The 18,165-nt window shown below is 44.4% G+C and overlaps 1 protein-coding gene and 1 pseudogene across 1 annotated transcript in view; one reads left to right on the plus strand and one right to left on the minus strand.

Annotated features, from left to right (window-relative positions):
* Cntn6 (contactin 6) overlaps nt 1–18,165 on the minus strand; it is a 288,762-nt gene that overhangs the window by 180,895 nt on the left and 89,702 nt on the right.
* On the plus strand, nt 5,211–5,311 carry LOC124079886 (U6 spliceosomal RNA; annotated as a pseudogene).

An 18,165-nucleotide genomic window follows, 5' to 3' on the forward strand; every position in this document is an offset into this window, starting at 1 on the left:
AAAAAAAAAAAAGCCCACTTACTTATAACCTCTCACAACAATTTGACTTCAACCATTTGAACAACGATACCCCTGGCAAATCACAAAAGCTGATTAGTAAGGTTTCCGGGCTGTGCTTGGAATTGCTGGCACCTCTATCCCTATTACATCCAGAAAATGGATGAGGTTACAGACAAAATGGTCTAATTAACCAGGAGCTGCTTCGGGATCCTCAATGTCCAGTCAAAGATTAATCAGAAACCAGGACCTTGCTTTTCAGAAGGCTGAGAGATGATGCAGAGACGGATGTCGATGAACGGTCGCGCCGCAAAGAATAGTAGCTAATTATGTCTACAACTTGAAACAACTGGTTGAGAAATTCTCCTGGGCCATCATGGGCAGTGAAGAGAAGGGTCCCTGAATGATCTCTTACGTTAGGGAAAAATGCACTTTATCTCAAGAGTTTTCGAGAAGCTGATAGATCCACAAATGGCAAAAGATTAATAGCAGCATTAATGATCTGAACACCTGTTTTCTCCACTGTTCGACAGGTTTCTTCCCCTTCAGCTATTAGTCATTGACAGACAGAGGGGATTTCACACCTGTCCTAGGCTGGGAAGAAAGTTTTATGGACAGACAGCCTTTATTTCTAGCTATTTTTGTTTACTTCTGAATTCCCAGGACCTGCAATAACACTTTGTATATAATAATTACTTGATGCCTATTTGAAGCAACAATAAACAAAAGGACGCTACAAATCATAGTTTTTAATATTATAATTATTGAATTTCCTATAACCCCACCTTCAAACCTTTTTTGCATATGAAGCACTTATTTCGTATTTGCTTCTAGTTGAATATTTTTTGGAATTAATATTTTCCTGAATGCTTATGATGGGACAGGTTCTTGGTCAGAAGGCTTTGCATCCTCAATGTCCTTTAACCCATATCAGGAGCCTTCATCCATTCACCAACAAATACTGTCTGGATTCCTCCTCTGTGATGGTGACCTTTAGAAAGAGAGCATGCGACAGAGAACCCAACAGACCTCCAAACCAACAAAATCTCTTCCCTTTTGTGAGTCTGGAGGTATTATAGCTGCCTTGTCTTCTTAGCAGGGCTGTGAAGTAGTTTGCACAAAGCATAAATAGCCCGGCTCCGGTGTAGCCCAGCCATCCAACTGCGAAGCCCTTCATGCTAATCCAAACACGGCCATAGTGACTGGAAGAAGTCACTGTGCCCAAGGCCTTTCTGCAGAAATCATCACATTAAAGAAACCAGACTCATAGTCTCTGGATGAATGTTCCGTCTGAGCCAATGCCAAAGGCTGTTAAGTAATGCCCATCTCTGAAACAGATTCTTTTCTGATTGAGTGGCCAGGGTTAAAGGACCTATTTCCATAACCACGAGCAAATTAGTCTGGAGTTTATTGACAATAATGAGATGGAGCTTTCCTTGTGTCATTTTGCTTTATGACAGCCCCTTTCCAGACTTGAGGGATAAAAGCATTGCATGCTACAGAGTTTTTGCAAACTTCTGTGTTGATGCATGCATGAAAAAAAAAATCTCTTGGGTTGCTGAAATATCTAGTCTAGGATTTGTGTTGACTATAGAGTGTAACAGTGGTGCATCCCACAGAGGGTGGAGGTAAGATTATACCAAAGGTGAGAACAGTAAGATCCAATGCATAATGAATGAGATCAACCATCTGTCAAAAGAGCCCCAGGGGTTGACTATAAATATGTCCCTGAAAAGGCCTGTGGACACCCAAGTTCATTCAAGGGGTACACTGAGGAGGCAGACACCACGGTGGAGGTGAGTCAAAGGCTGTGGGTTTTAATCAGGTACACTTGATTATCATGAGTGACTAAGGACCCCTTAATAACATAGAGGTGTCTGAATTGACCCAGAAAAGAAGAGTTGGACGGCGCTTGTAAAATCTCCTTCAGGCGAGAGAGATTCTCATATAAATATTCATTCGTTCTTCAACGAATTAGTGTTATGCAGCAATAATAACATGAATGCTTCTTGTGTGTTTAGTGAGGTGGCAACTATTCTAAGTGCTCGTTCTATGGGGCCATGGAATCAATTCCATGCCAATGGTGTGATCTTTGGTAGAGAGTTTGGAGAACACTGTACAGTCTGTGTTAGCAATGTGAGTCATGGTGTGGAAAGCTCTGGGGAGGTCCAAGCCCCACGGAATCTGTGTTAGTCAGCTATTTCGCTGCTGTGACTTAAAGACCTAACCAGAACAACTGTAGAGGCAGAAGAGTTTATTTAAGGGTTCACAGTTTCAGAGGTCTTAGTCCAGAGAAGTCCAGCTCCATTGTTCTGGGATCGGGGTGAGGCTGAACATCATGGTGGAGTGTGTGGTAGAGGGAGGCCGCTCACGGTGATCAGGAAGCAGAGACTCCACTTGCCAGATACAAATATATACCCAAAGCCAAGCCCCGATTCTGACCTCCTCCAGCCACACCCTACAACTTCAGTTACCACTCAGTTAATCACTATCAGGGGATTAAAACACTGATTGGGATAGGACTCTCACTACCCAATCATTTTTCTTCTGAACCTTCCTACAATTGTCTCACATGTGAGCTTTTGGGGGACATCTCGCATTGAGGCCATGACACAATGGGTTCTATCTCCGGAGAAGACTGAGATGATGGTCAGCCACACAGGCAGGCAGTCACATCTACACAACCAAGCTCAGTTAAAACTCTGGACATCAAGGATGCGGTGGGCTTCCCTGCATACTCTCACATGGATGTGGTGAGAAGTAAGCCTCACACACACACAAGGCCACAAATCGAGGACCACGGGAAGCGTCACATGAGGGACTCTCCTGGTCTCTGCCCCATGAACCGCTTCCCTTGGCTGATCTCCATCTGTACCCTTTCGCTGTGATGAACTCTACCAGTAAGTTCCATGCTGGGTCTTCTGAGTCCTCTGGGAAATGGGAGGTCGCTCTTGGTGATCTCTCAAACTTGCTGTCAGTGTCACAAGTGAAGGTGGCCCCAGGGACTCCCTATCTTGGCAGTGCATTGCACACCTTGTTCAGTACTTCAAGCACACAGGATAGACGTGTTTATTATCCCACTGTACAGATGGTGAGATGAGGTCCTTGTGACTTGTCCCATATCACAGACCTAAGAACTGACAAGAAGAAGGTAGGAACCCCAGTATCCTCACTTCTAATCAATCACTTTGTAAGGAATGTGGGGGGAACTTATAAGATCTTACGGTGTAGACGGGAGGTATCCCCCAAAAGTTCATGTGGGAGACAATGCAAGAACATTCAGAGGTGAAATGACTTAGATTATGAGAGCTGTAACCCAATCAGTGGATTGATTCACTGATATTGATTAATTGGCTGGTACATGTGGGTGGGAATGGTGTAGTGGAAGGAAGAAGGTCACTGAGGTGTGACTATGGGGTTTACATTTTGTCTCTGGTGAGCAGAGCTCTCTGCTTCCTGGTGCCCATGTCCTGTCATGCCCTCCCGCCATGATGCTGTACCTCACCTTGGGCCAGAGCTATGGGAGTTGGCCGACCATGGACGGAACCCCTGAAACCATGGGACAAAATAAACTTCTCATCCCCCTAGTTGTCCTTCTCAGGTCTTTTCGGTTACATGGTGACAAAGCTGACTAAAACACAAGGGTTTGCCATGTCACTAACAAATATCTGTGGGGACTCTCCATACCCCATGAAGGCCAAACCACTCCACCATGTGAGATGTTTTCAAAGGCCGCTTTGATCATTCCAGAACCAAGAGCTAAGAGGATGACTGCATCTAAAAGATAGTTTGCTACTCACATTTCCAAGAGGAAGGGACAGGATCCTACCTGCAGGGTCCTGGGTCAGTCTGGAGGCCCAGGGAGTGGAGAAAACAAAGAGGCAGGAGTCTTTAATGAGGTTTCCCATGGGGAGAAACAGGGAGGGCAGAGTAAGGAGGTTTAGCACGGGGGAGCTGGAGTATTTCTGAAATTTCTAGAATGAAAGAGGTGGCTCTAGTTGTCTGCAGCCTGACGTAGGTGTAAGGAGGAGAGGCTGATGGTGGTCTGGGTTGTCACAACCCAGAGAAGGAGATGGTTGGGGTCTGTGCTCTGGATTGGTGGATTTGCATATGGAAGGAGAGTCTTTGACGCTAATTGGCCAACCCTACGAGACAGTCAGTCTCTCCAAGGCTAGCAAGGCCCTCCGTGTAGAACCCCAACTATACGGAAAACCGAAAAAGATGTGAGCAGTGCAATTATCCATACTGACAGACAGAAAAAAAAAGAATAAGATATTCATTTACAAAAGGGTTCAATATTGCCCCTAAGAATCATTTCTGGAGGTTAGGAAGACAGTGATAAAAATGTTACACGTTGCCTGGTATGGTGGCACACACCTGTCATCCCAGCAGCTCGGGAAGCCAAAGCAGGAGGATCGTGAGTTCAAAGCCAGCCTCAGCAAAAGCGAGGAGCTAAGCCACTCAGTGAGACCCTGTCTCTAAATAAAATGCAAAATAGGGCTGGGGAGGTGGCTCAGTGGTCGAGAGCCCCTGAGTTCAATCCCTGGTACCACCCCCTTCCCTACAAATAAAGTTAACTTTTGTGTAAGGCACAAAGATTCATAATATATATACACATATACAGTATATATTTAGTGTTAAGATTTCATTGGCAGAGAGCTAAAAGAGACCCGTCTGGGAGAAGAAGAGGATAATAATGAAACAAAGGTTGAAAAAGACTAAAATGGGGGTCCTAGAGTATCCTAGAGTGATATGCTAAAATGACATATTATGAATATATTGTATTAATTAATAAACACAGGCATATTACTTTTCTGATCTAAACAAGAATGTCTTCTAAACTTGCTTCACAAGAGTTTATCCATAAAGACCTGATCAAATCTGAGCTTGAAGAAAACTTGGTATTCCACTCCAAACGTAGGCGATCCGCTTCTGAAACATGAGATTTCGGCCCCATGATGCTCTCTGTAGGATACTATCATTTTTCAAGAGATTTCCTCTTTTCTCCCTTTAAAATATCCACACCGTTACCTTGACATCTGATTAAAAAAGAAATTCTCCCTTTTAACAGACTGGGACCCAGGCTCACGGCGAGCTTACTGATCTGAAATCAGCTTGATATTACTATTTCTGTGTTAATTATTCTATCCTATTCTTTATCATTTCTGCTGGATTTGAGAGAACACGGGAGGTGGTCAGAATCGGACTGGACTGCACCCACTTCAGCATGCTTGAACTAAAATTGGCACCACCCAAAGAAGATTAGCACACAGCCTACGTAAGGATGACACATACTTTTCATTTTCATTTTTTTTTAACTCACCTCCCACCCTTGACACAAGTTTTTGAAGCATTTGACTTTTTTTGGTACCAGGGATTGAACACAGGCGTGTTTAACCACTGAGCCACATCCTCAAACATTTTTAATTTTTTTTTTAATTTACAGACAGTGAGGTCTCTCCAAGTTTCTTAGGGCCTCCCTAAGTTACTGAGTATGGCCTCAAACTTGGAATCCTCCTGCCTCAGCCTCCTGAGTGGCTGGGATTACAGATGTGTATCGTCATGCCCATCTTTGACTTTTATTTTAGTAGATAAAAGGCATGAGGAATCTCCTGGGACAAGAAACATGTTTTAGATCTTGTAGTGGGTGGTGGTTTTAGGGTGTATATAGTTATTCAAGTTTATTGAACGCAGCAATTATGATGATTGCATTTTATGGAATGTGAACTATCCTCTAAACTTTCAAAAAATAAATGTAGTGGGAAGACAATGAGGATTCACATCTGATGTTTGCAGAGGGAGTTGCTTCGTACATCAATGCAGTTGAACAGATAGATCACTAACCATCGTATTTTGCACTGTACACAACAAATGAAACTTCACTGGGCTTATTTTTAAATGGAATCATAAGTTTCGCGAGAGGATGAAAGCCCAGGGAGAAGGGTGACTTCATATATAAGTCAAACAAATTAAGTGACCTTCTGCAGGTCATATAGCTAACAAATGGCTATTAGCTGAGCTTTGGAATTCTCATTTTTGATAGCAGTCTATATTCTTTTCTACTAAGATACATGACTTGCATTAAGTCAGCATGGGTTAGCATAGAATATTTTACGCAGGCTGAGTTATTAAATCGCAAGCGCTGTCACATTGTCTCTTCTGAACTTAAATATGTAAAAGCTGGTTGAGAACAATAGCAGAGCAAAAACCCTACCTTGTTAAGGTGATTGGGTGAACCGCAGGACTGCCATAACAATCTGGCCAGTAGGTGGCGATGGTGTTCCATTAAGCCAATTCAGCAACTTCAGGCAAATTAATGTACATGTAATACACAAAGCCACAAAGAGGTGGGGAGGAGCTGGATGTGTTCACCAAGCAATTTTTGTGACCTTAGTACTAGATTGGTATACCCTAGGCTGCTTGGATATGCTTTATTTGTGATTTGTTCCCATACCAGGGGTTTAATAGCTGTGTCCTGTGCTGAGTTAAGGGAGCAATGATTGATACATTGAAGACAGGGTGATTCTAACCTGCATAACAGTGAACAAAAGTTTAAAAACATCTCTTCATATTTGAAACAAGTTTTAAAGCTTTCTGTAAATGGGTGTATATATATTATATAGTTATACAAATACATACTATATAAAGTTTATGAGCATATGCGTATACATACATGTGTCTCTGTATATATGTACACATGTAAATATATTTATTTGTGTATATATATTTTATGTTTGTTTATATGTGTATGTGTATATATACACACATTCACACATACAGTTTGGCATCTACATTTGTCAGTGAAAAATTGTGTAGGTACATAGCAGATTTTCTATAAGATTAAAATAGAGCCAGGCAAGGTGCCACACACCTGTAATTCCAGCGACTTGGGAGGCTGAGGCAGGAGGATCACGAATTCAAAGTCAGCCTCAGCCACAGCGAGGTGCTGAGCAACTCAGTGAGACCCTGTCTCTCAATAAAATACAAAATAGGGCTGGGGATGTGGCTCAGTGGTGGAGTGCCCCTGAGTTCAATCCCTGGTACCACCCCCCTCCCAAAAGATTAAAATAGTGCTAAAAATTCCCCATGACCCACTGACATCGCAACTGTCCTAACGTCTTGGTGCAATGCATTCTATGTTTGTGTGATGCCGATGTGAACACACCCATCATCCTGCCAGTCCTATGAAAGCACTGCACATACATCAGTGTGCTGTGCACAATCCTCGATAATGCTAAGAGACAACCACGTGAGTGGTGTCTGTATTTACCATAATATGCTTCTCGTCATTATTTTAGATGATAGGTTACTGTAAAACTGTACACCAAGTCGCACCAGAAGCATCTGAGACCTCTCAAGTTTCCTGCATCTCTTGATGGTGTCAAGAGGACCACTCTTTGCTGTTTGTGCAATGATAAAAATCATCCAATGAGTCATTTCTCGGAGCATGTCCCCATCATTAAGTGGGCCATGACTCTGTGTGTGTGACACCTGTCACTGTTATCACTGTTGCAATGCACATGAGAGCAGCCAGCAGTGCACATGGACTTGTGACAAGATGGGAATAACTTTGGACATAGGTCGAATCTATTTACCTCCAGAAGGAAGGAACTGCTTCTGAAGGGAGCTCTGCAGGTCAGCAAGGCAGCCTGCTGAGCACCTTACATGTGATAGTTATGCAGCAAGCAAGGTACTTCCACAGGAAGTGATGCAAATGGCTGTAAGTCTGATGGTGGGGCACCAGTTCCAGATGCTGAGAAATTGGTCAGCATGTTGTAAATATCAACAGTTCAGTCAAGTTCGTGGCACCCCTAGGGAAAGAATCAAGGAAGATCTTCTGGCCATGCAAAGATTTGGAATATTATCCCACAAGGATCTTGTAGATGCATTTGTGCATTAGAAAAGGAGGGGACTTTAAACAAGAGATAACGAGAAACTGTACCAAAAGGGTCCAAAGGAGGTATATATAGGAGAGTGTTTGAGATGCAGACTCAATACTACTGTGAAGAACCCCAATAAGCAAGATTAAAAGAGAAAGCGATACTCAGACTACCTGCTGTGTGCTCAGAATATTAATCCTCAACATTATTAAAAAAAAAACACAATTAAGTGTAAATCAGTGTTTCTAGTCACCAATTTTCGAGACCCATAATATGGGCTTTTAATAGCAAGCTATTCTCCAATTCTCTGCTGATATCCACCTACAATTTAATTCAATTCTGGTACTACCTGGAGCGAGTGTAGACTCTGCTGGATTTGGATTCTGTTCCAGAAGAGATGCCCTCCACTTCAGATGTCATGTTAAGTACGGAGAGTGCAGGAAGATCACAGTTCCATCCAACATGACTCCAGTCCAGAGCTTCCCCCAGGGCCCCTCCTCAGGGTGAAAATTTGGCTGGGATAGTTCACAGGAGTCAGGTCCACAGCTACATGTACTGGTTTATTCTAAAGGATGCAAACTGAATCGACAGATGAAGACACTCGCAGGGTGAGACCCAGCTCCTGTCCTTACGGGGTCGGGGACGTACCCTGCACCCGGTTCATGGAAGCTTTCTGAGCCCTGGTTTTGAAGAATTTGGGGAGGCTCCCTCACACAGGCATGACTGACTTATTAACTCAGCCTTCAGTCCTTCACCTCCCAAGTATGGCGATGGTGCTGAGATGTCCAAGTTTCCAACCATGAATTGGTGACTGTCCTCCATCCTAAAGCTATTCAGGAGCCCACCAGGAGCTACCTCATTAAAACAAAAGATATTCCTAAGACTCAGAAAAATGCCGAGGGATTTAAGGAGCCCTACATCAGAAACCCAAATATTAGAACAGAAGCTACTCCTAACAGACCTATCCCTCAGGAACCCTTATAAGGGTTTTAGGAGCTCTGTGTTAGAAACAGAAACAGAAATTAAATATGTGTGTTTCTTATTGTGACACAAATGGAAACTTCCTTTCCTAATTCTGAAAGCACCTGTCAATCACCATATTCCGAGATGATTGAGGATAATGAAGTGGAAATCACATACATTAAGAGCACAATAATGAAAGGAGGCGAGGGAAGGCGATGAGCAATGGCGTTTCCACTTGTGTAACAAGTACCTAGCACCTGAGGGGTAAGGCAAGAGAAGGGAGTGCCTAGGTAGTGGGTCAGGCATCCGAGAGGAAAGATGGCAGGTTGATTGACAGCCGGTGCAGGGCATCTTTGATCAATAGTCTACGTGATTCCTCCTGCAGGAGTGCTCTCTGAGACATACTCTATGTCTTTATCCTTTCTCTTACCGCTAAGCTATTTTCTCTGCCTGAGAGATGACTCAGAGTTTCTTTGGTAACTGAAGCCTGCTTGGACTGTCCTCTCGAAGACACCCACTTTGTAAAACAGCCGCTCTGTGTTGGATCACGCTGTGATTCAGTTTACAGGCAGTTGAAGTAGTTCAGCCATGTGTACTCCTCAAAGGCTGTTGATGATCCTTCAAGCCTAAAAGAACCTATGATACAGAAAGCAAGGCAGTCTCCATGGGGGAAGAGGAGAAGAATCCACAGAGCGGGAAAAGAGACCCTATAGAGCATCTCTGTGACTAATGTTATGGACTCAGTGTGCCCAGCCTGGGCTGAAGCCCTCACCCCCACTGTGTGCACAGATTGGAATCTTGGGGAAGTAATTATGGTTAGGTGATGTCATGAGGGTGGGGACCTCAAGATAGGATTAGTGCCCTTATAAGGAGAGACCTACCCCCACCCTCTGCCATCTGCAGATAGGAAGAGAATACTTTTTACAACTCAATTTTCATGGCACACGGATCCGAAATTTCCATCACTCTGTCTCTGTCGTATTCTGTTATGTTTATCCTAACTGGGGTCTGGGGACCTGGATTCATGTCACAATTTTGACACTCATTTAGTGACATGTGACAAAAATACTATCCCGAAGCCCAGTTTGTCCATAAAACGAGGGGACAGGACTCATCCTTGGAGGAGCATCAGTTTCCAACAGATGGATGAGAGCTTTCTTCCTCTTGATGGAACTTTGCACACATTTCCGCTAATCACACAATTCCTCCCCCGTTGAGTTCAGATGACATCTCAAACGCTTCTCATTGACTGTCATGAGTGCTGTGTGCAAATATCCGCAGCTAACGAAGTGGGGTTAACAGAAAGGGGACAGTGCATTCCAGACCAGGTTTCCAAATCTCCAAAATCATTATTTGGATGATGTCTAAACATAGGTTTATACAAATTAATTGACAGCTGCCATAAGAGAGAGAGAGGACATGGGACCAGGGGGCAGGGGGCAGGTTGGTTTTTTTTAATGGCGCCAAAATATATACACTTGGGTCACATAGCTGTTCTGCAATCATTGGGCCAATATAATAATTTCCATTAAAAATATGTTGCCTAAACCCAGCCAGAGGGAATGTCAAATGATACCAAGTCTTGATTTTTTGTTCAAAAAAGTCTTTGTGAGCTGCTTCTCAGGTCACCAATGACGGACATCTGCTTGCATGCCCGAGGGGAGGCTCCTGCCAGGTGGGTCTGTGACCCCAAACCAAACCAAGTGACTCAAGATGGATAAGCAATCCCAAATGTGTGCAGGAAACGCAGGCTGGCTCTAAACACCAGGGAATTGTAACCAACGAAGGAAAGAGAACTGGAAGATTCCTGATGGAAAAGCAGAGATCTAACCATTTCACACCATGTTCCTCCGCGAAGGCTTGGGGGGGAGCCCTCTGCTCTCTGGGAGCCAACCAAATGCCCCCTTTATCTGTATTTAAATTGGGCGTTTTCACTATTTCTCAGGCCATTATTAGCTAGGCCGTTGACAGCATTCCGTTTTGATTTTATACTATCAGTCATTTCTCACTTTTCAGCATTGGGTTTGTTGAATTAGGATTTCAAAAGCCCCCTTCCGTTGATCAGTTTACTTTGGAAACCCAAATCCAGTCCACAGAGACCATCCATATAGCAAGCGTACAACGGGGAGGGGGGGTTCTGTGTACGTAGGGATCTTTTAACATTTTTCTAATGCAGTCAGATGTAAAACTTTTAAAAAATTAATGCATTCTACATCTCTGCAAATTCCAAACAGTTGAAATTTTTGGCTAATTCACAAGCTGAAAGACATGAATCTTCTGCTTGATGAAAAACATCTCAGTTTGGGGGCTCAGGTTACAAAATGCAATGCCTTATAAAATAATTCTTCTAGTCCATGCTGGGGAGGAGGAAGAGATACATCTTAGATGACAAAGTGCAATCACATCCCTTTTGGGTTTGAGAGAAGAGATTAGCTGTGAAGCTCAGGAAGGCTGACCCCTGCCCATAGCTGGGGCAGTTGATTGTCTTTCATTTTGCTACTGGACATGGCTTGACGGTTCATCCTGGTAATTGATTATTATTAAAGATTTTGCATCTGGGTGAGTTGGGGTAGGGTGAGGGGTAGTGGGGGAGAGGTGAGCATTTGGGCAGGAAGTAAAGAAGGATGGGGAGGTGTCTAATGAAGACAGACTTGTCCACCACCATCATTCAAATAATGATTTTGGAGATTTGGTACCAGGAGATTGGTACAAGGTAGAGCTTTTGATTTGCAAAGGACCAAGAGAACCGAGGTCCCACAAATGGCATGGGGTTAGAGACAGACTGGCTGATCAACCCCTTAGACTCCTTGTTCCAAAGAAGAGCCATGCATAGGATCCCTGATACTGGGGTAGCAGGGAAGCTTGTGCAATGTCCAACCTGAGCAGCTGTCGATCAAGCTGTGCTTTGAAGGACCATGATTTCTGCCTATTTGCAGCTCTCCCTAGGCTCCATGAATCAGGTAGCCCACTCGGGAGGGACAAAGCTGGTCCTTGCTGCAAATCTTCAGATCACTTCAGGTTCCCCACTGTCACCCCTTTGAACATTTCAGAGCCAAAATTAAAGCCCAGTCACCTGTTGGGTTCCAGGAGGGAAACTACTGAGTTCCTACTTGGGAAATAACACAAAGGCTCTGGATGGTGGGCCACGAAGCCTTTGTAGCCTGACACCCTGGTCCTATAACTGTGTATATAAACACTCTGTGTTTCCTATAAAAGATCAAATAAAAGCAGTGCCCTGTAGAGAATGATTTGTGTGGGGCAGGCTCAACCGTTAATTATCTCGTCCCCATTACCGACCACGGCTCCAAGTGGGGGAAGACAGTGGGTGACGGGGTAGCAAAGAGGAAAATAAAACCTACATATGGGTAGAACGGGTGTGGGCAACCACGAAAATCCTTTACCGCACACCAGGCAGTTTTTTGAGCTTGCTTAGCTCCCAAAGGAAGGTTTTCACTTTAAGGGGGAAATGGACCATTGGAATTTATCAGTGGGAAACGGGCAAATTGTAAAAGCAACAACAACCAAAAAAAAAAAAGGTTTTTTTGCAAGTCATTCAGGGGGTGGATCAAATAGGTAAAAACCCTCACCTTGGGGCATGGAAGAGGACAGACACTGGGGCCGGCTCTGATCCTCTCACTAATTGGGGTCACCCCCCAACTTCTCTCTTCTCTGGGCATCGTGATCCAGACCTTTACAGATGGCAAGATTTCTTCAATAGCTGTGTGTGAGAGGGAGGCAGCCAAGAAAACAAACGGTCCAGAGCAGTTTATCTTGCCTTTTTATTTTTTCCTTAATCTCCATATTTTTTTTTTAATGAGGAAAAATTAAATTGCAGGTTGCGGGGCCTAAACATGGATGCCTAAGGCATTCTGGATCCTGGGGCCTAAACATGGATTTCTGAGAAACTTCCAGATCTGGGTGCCTAAACATGGACATGCGCCTGAGGCACTTCCGGATCCGGGTGCCTAAACATGGATGTCTGAGAAACTTCCGGATCCGGGGGTTTAAACATGGACACCTGAGGAACTTCTGGTCCTGGAGCCTAAACATGGACGTGCACCTTTGGAACTTCCGGATCCGAGGGCCTAAACATGGACATGCGCCTAAGGCACTTCCGGATCCGGGGGCCTGAACATGGACACTTGAGGCACTTCCGGATCCGGGGGCCTAAACATGGACGTGTCCCTGGAACTTCTGGGTCCTGTGCCTATAAAGGGCAGGGCGTGACTCTCAGAAGGGACGTGGTCCATGAAGAGGAGCGGGGCATGGGGCCTGTTGGGGGCCGACTGAGCTGTCGCACCCTGAACTTGAATGTGACGGTGGCCTCACTTCCTGGCCTTCCCCTGGGTGTCACTTCCTCCCCTTCCTGGAGGTGCCGGGGAGGAAGTGAGACCAGGCGCAGGGGCCAGGCCCTGAGGAGGGACACCGTCTTTCTCCTCCCTTAGCCAGGTGCCCGGCCTGGCTGGGGACGGGGACGTCTTGTGACACTGGCTGCCTCCTGCATCCCTGCCCCAGGACCTCAGGGACCACAGGCGGGGACAGTCATTGATTCTTCCCTGGCTGCTGACCCTCAGCCCCGGGGTCTGCCCAGGGTCTGTCTCCCAGAGGGTCAGGGGGCCCCTGTGACCTGCTGCTCCTTCCCCACCGTCATCCTGGGCGAGCACAGGTCAGGACACCAGACGCTACTGAGAGTGACATCTCCTAGATGGGCGGCTGGGGACTTTGCCTCTGTCCCCAGGCCTCGGACACCGGATGATCCCCCCCAGAGACAGAAAATAACCCCACATTGCCCAAGACTTATTTTTAAGCTTTGGATTCTGAAATTTTCCTGCGGCCACCTTCTTTGTGAAGCCAGTTTTTCAACAGGGACAATATTCCAGGGCATGGGGTGGGGTGGGGGATGCGGTAGACAATAACATGGAGTGAATCAAACCAAGCTGACACATCTGGTCCTCCAAGAGAAATCTGGATTGGGGGGAGAAGAGCCATTCTCAACTGGAGAAATAGTGAGGTTCCCTTGTCTTTATTTTATGTAAGAAAAATAAATAATCCAATGTTAACTCATCGAATCATTTTTGACGAATGCCTGGCTCATAGGAAAACGGATTCTGTTTTTATGGAATGAAGTGTTCCCTGATTTTAAAATTAAAAATGAAGCCAATTAGGATTGTTAAATTACACTGTCATAATTCTGTTCTCTGATAGCAGAAATAAATGAACCTGTTTTTTTTTTTTTTTAAAAAATGAGAATAGCAGCAAGAGACTTCGGAGAGGCGACTGAATGTAGCAAATAGGTGGCCCTGGAGAAGAGGCTGCTCTCTGTGAAAGGCCTGCAGCCCTGACCATTGCCTGAACCACTCGGGAGGCTAAAGTGGCCATGAAGAGGCATTGATCCCGCTTTGCACAGGTAAAAGGCAAAAGGGTGCTACTGCACGGGAAATGTTTGGGGGGGGGGGAGGGATAAACCATCATTTAAGTAGGAAGCAGAGGAGCAAAAAGACTCGCCGTTGGGTTTGACTTTGCCAGCTGAGACCCCATATTTGGGTTGTTCTAAATTAAATTTGTGGGTGCACGGAAATTTCTCAAAGTGGACAAAGTGAACCAGGTCATTTTTTCTTAAATAATTCTGGGAGAGTAGTTGGAATGGGCGAAGGCAACTGTGAAAAATGGCATTGCATTGCCACCGATGCCTGAAGGTGGGTGATAGTGTCGTATTTAAAGATACGTCTGTGAATCTCATTTCAGGTGATGGGTGACCCTTAGGGTAGCATCAGGGCGTCTCTGTGTCTCATTCTAACCCTTCCCAGGAAAGACTCAAAGTGACTTCTTTCATACACACTCAGAATTCACTTGTTCTTCCTCTGAATTGTGAGTCTCTCGTGCGTCCCTTGGTTCTCTTCCGATGTCCCTGGGGTATGTGCAGATATGTCATCTCCCATGTTAAACAGCCAGCACTTCTATCACAAAGTCAACATTCCAACTCTGCTTTGTATTCTTTAGACTCTTTGGTGCAGCGCCTTGAACTTAGCAGGTGAATTAATTCGTCTTTGTCAAATGAATGCCACCGACAAAGGCCTCACATGTATGGGCAAGAGTGTTTCTGTCTCTAGAAACTGGGCGATCACAATGATTTAAAAAAAAAAAAGTGTAGTTGTTAATGTATGCAAGACACCGTCGTGCTCATTTATAGAACGCTCCCCGTGACGTCATGAGTTGCTATGAATCACTCCATGTTCCCAATGGGAAAGTGAGGTCCGGAAATGGACTCATGCCAGTTCATAGAGGGGCTGAGCAGGTCCCTGAAGCACAGCCGACCTCACACTGTGCTCTCTGTGACAGTGGGTGTTCGGCACACCTCTTCTAACAGGTAGCATTTATTGTGTCCCTTGGAAGTGCTTTTCATGCCCTACCTCATTTGTATCATGAATTCTATTTACAGCAGCTGGCTATAGACCAGGAGAGCATAGATGAATGCTTTTATTGGCCTTCATAACTAAATGAGGACGAATGCACCCTATTCCCAAGGTCTTGTGCTAAGGCAGACACCATTAAAGTGTAGAAAGGGAACCCCGAGGGTTCCTAACACATTTTGAATTTTTTTTTATTCTGGGATTTGAATTCAGGGGTACTTTACCACTGGGCTCTAGCCCTTTCTATTTTTTTCATTTTTTATTTTGAGACATGGTCTTGCTAAGTTACTAAAACTGGCCTCAAACTTGCAATCCTCCCACCTCAGCGTCCCAAGTCACTGGGATTCCCCTTGTGCACTAGTCCTGCTGGTCCCTACCACCTTTTGAAACTGTGCAATCAAAACCTTTCATTCTTGGGGCTGTGGCACACGCCCATAATCATAGCCATGGGTGAGGCTAAGTCCAGAGGATCACAAGTTCAAAGCCAGCCTCAGCAACTTAGCAAGGCCCTAAGAAACTTAGTGAAAAACTGACTCAAAATGAAATAAAATAATTCAAAATAAAAAGGGCTGGGGATGTTGCTCAGTGGTAAAGCACCCCTGGGTTCCATCCCTGAGGCCAAAACAAAAATAAAATCAAACAACTTTTCATGATACCAAAGTAAGTTGTGTACTTTTTTTGTCCTTTTTCTCTTTGTATGTATTACTAATATTTTTTAATGATTTCCACTGTGGAAGAAATAAGAATCCCTAAGTATAAAAAACAAGTGCCAATAAATATAAAATTCAAAAGTACATTGGCTGCATCTTCTTAGAGCCAATGATTTCCAAACGTTGTGGTACCTGATTCATCCACCATTCCTGTTTGAGCCAGCTTTTTCATTGCTGTGTCTAAAAGACCTGACAAAAGCACTTGTAAGAGGAAGAAAAGTGTATTGGGGGGCTCACAGTTCCAGAGGTCTCAATCCAAATATAGCCGATTCCATTCCTTGGGGCTCAAGGTGAGGCAGAACAACGTGGCGGAAGAGTGTGGCAGAGGGAAGCAGCTCACATGGTGATCAGGAAGCAGAGAGGGACTCCACCTCCAGTTACCAATTATACCCCAAAGTGACACCCCACTGACCCACCTCCTCCAGCCACACCCCACCTGCCTTCAGTTACCACCCACTTTGTCCCATCAGGAGATGAATTTACTGATTAGGTTAAAGACTCTCATAACCCAGTCATCTCTCCTCTGAGCCTTCTTGCATGGTCTCACACGGGAGCTTTTAGGGGACACCTCACATCTAAACTACAACAATTCCTTTCACAAGGCGTGATTATACCTCATACTTTGGAAACACTTTTTTTTTTTTTTACAAATTTCTCCTCATGGAGTGATATTACTTATGTGTGTATATACAACCATTTTGACTCTTTTTCCTCTTTCCAATATTCCCATCAAAGGAATATTAATGTCATGCTAAAACAAGCACTAGTTGTTCCTAATATTAGAACCACAAAAACACACATTGATATAGAGTAGCATATAGAACACTTTATATCCCCAAGTGATGACCTCATTTGGACATCTGGCAAAAATATCAATAGTGAGACAGCTCTAGCAAACAATACATTACTTCATAAGATTTGTCCACATATAAAGAGAATTAATGCCTAAGGATGTAAGTTTCCTTCAGTCTACAGTGAGCGATGTGAATCATTTTCTAAGACCATGAAGTAACTTTTAATCATTCTCAGATATCTGCATGGAGAGTCATTATTGTAATCCTGTATAATCAAAAGATGATGGTATTTATACTATAACTAGTTCCATATTTTGGCCTTTATACCATCCCCATTATTTTAACTCAAATTTGTGTTCAGACATGGCATTTCTATAAAAACACATATCTGGCTGCATATACAAATATTCATAACTCAGCTAATATCTTTCTTCTTTTGAGGGATACCAGGATTAAATTCAGGGGTGCTCGACCACTGAGCCACCTCCCCAGCCCTATTTTGTATTTTATTTAGAGACAGGGTCTCACTGAGTGGCTTAGAGCCTCACTTTTGCTGAGGCTGGCTTTGAACTCACGATCCTCCTGCCTGGGAGTAGAGGCATGCACCACTGCACCCAGCTACCTGCTAATTTCTGGTTTTAGGCAAGGCAAATAGTAAGAAAGCTTCTCCATCTATCTGAAAGATCTCCACCTTCACTGTAATTTCTGGGTCAGAGTGAGATCCAATGATAGATTCTATCTCATCTGTTGTACTTTATAGTTTTCCTTTGGGGAAAAAAGGTTAAACTACCACTTATGGAATAGAAGAATCTGAGAGGGAAGATTTTACAGTGACTCCCTAGTGACCTTGCCTCCTCACCATCACAACCTTGTCCCATCCCTTGCTCTTGAGTGTGGGCAGGCCTGGGACTTGCTACTCACTGACAGAATCCAGGGAAGGCTTTGGAATGCTTCTGAATCCATTCTGTGTGCCTGGAACAGAATACTACCAACCAGGTGGGTGATAATGAACAGAATCTTGATGCTCAGAATTTGGAAGGATGGGACACTTAAGATCAAGGCATCCAAAGATGGATGAGGGTCTTCTTCCCATGACAGCCCATTGTGGAAGTACAAGGTGTTAGAGCATGAGAAGGAGGGAGGGGTGCCATTTCCATATTAGAAACTCCTTCTGCAGAAACAGACCCAGTCCTGGGATCACAGCCATGCACTATAGAACCGACTTCATGGCGTAACCACCTCATGCTCAGGGATTGAGCTGTCTACCCATGAACCCTGGGAGACACTCTGAAAACACAGCAGGATGTCACTCCCGTGATTAGATACATGGGATGGTGCTTTCCACGTTGCAAGGAGATTGTATGTACTTTTCAACTTGCATGCTTCAATGGATCAAGCAGCTGTGTAGGAA

The sequence above is a fragment of the Marmota monax genome, unplaced genomic scaffold (genome assembly GCF_021218885.2).
Source record: "Marmota monax isolate L192 unplaced genomic scaffold, Marmota_monax_Labrador192_F-V1.1 WCK01_AAM20220418_F8-fsc00028, whole genome shotgun sequence".
Lineage (NCBI taxonomy): Eukaryota > Metazoa > Chordata > Mammalia > Rodentia > Sciuridae > Marmota > Marmota monax.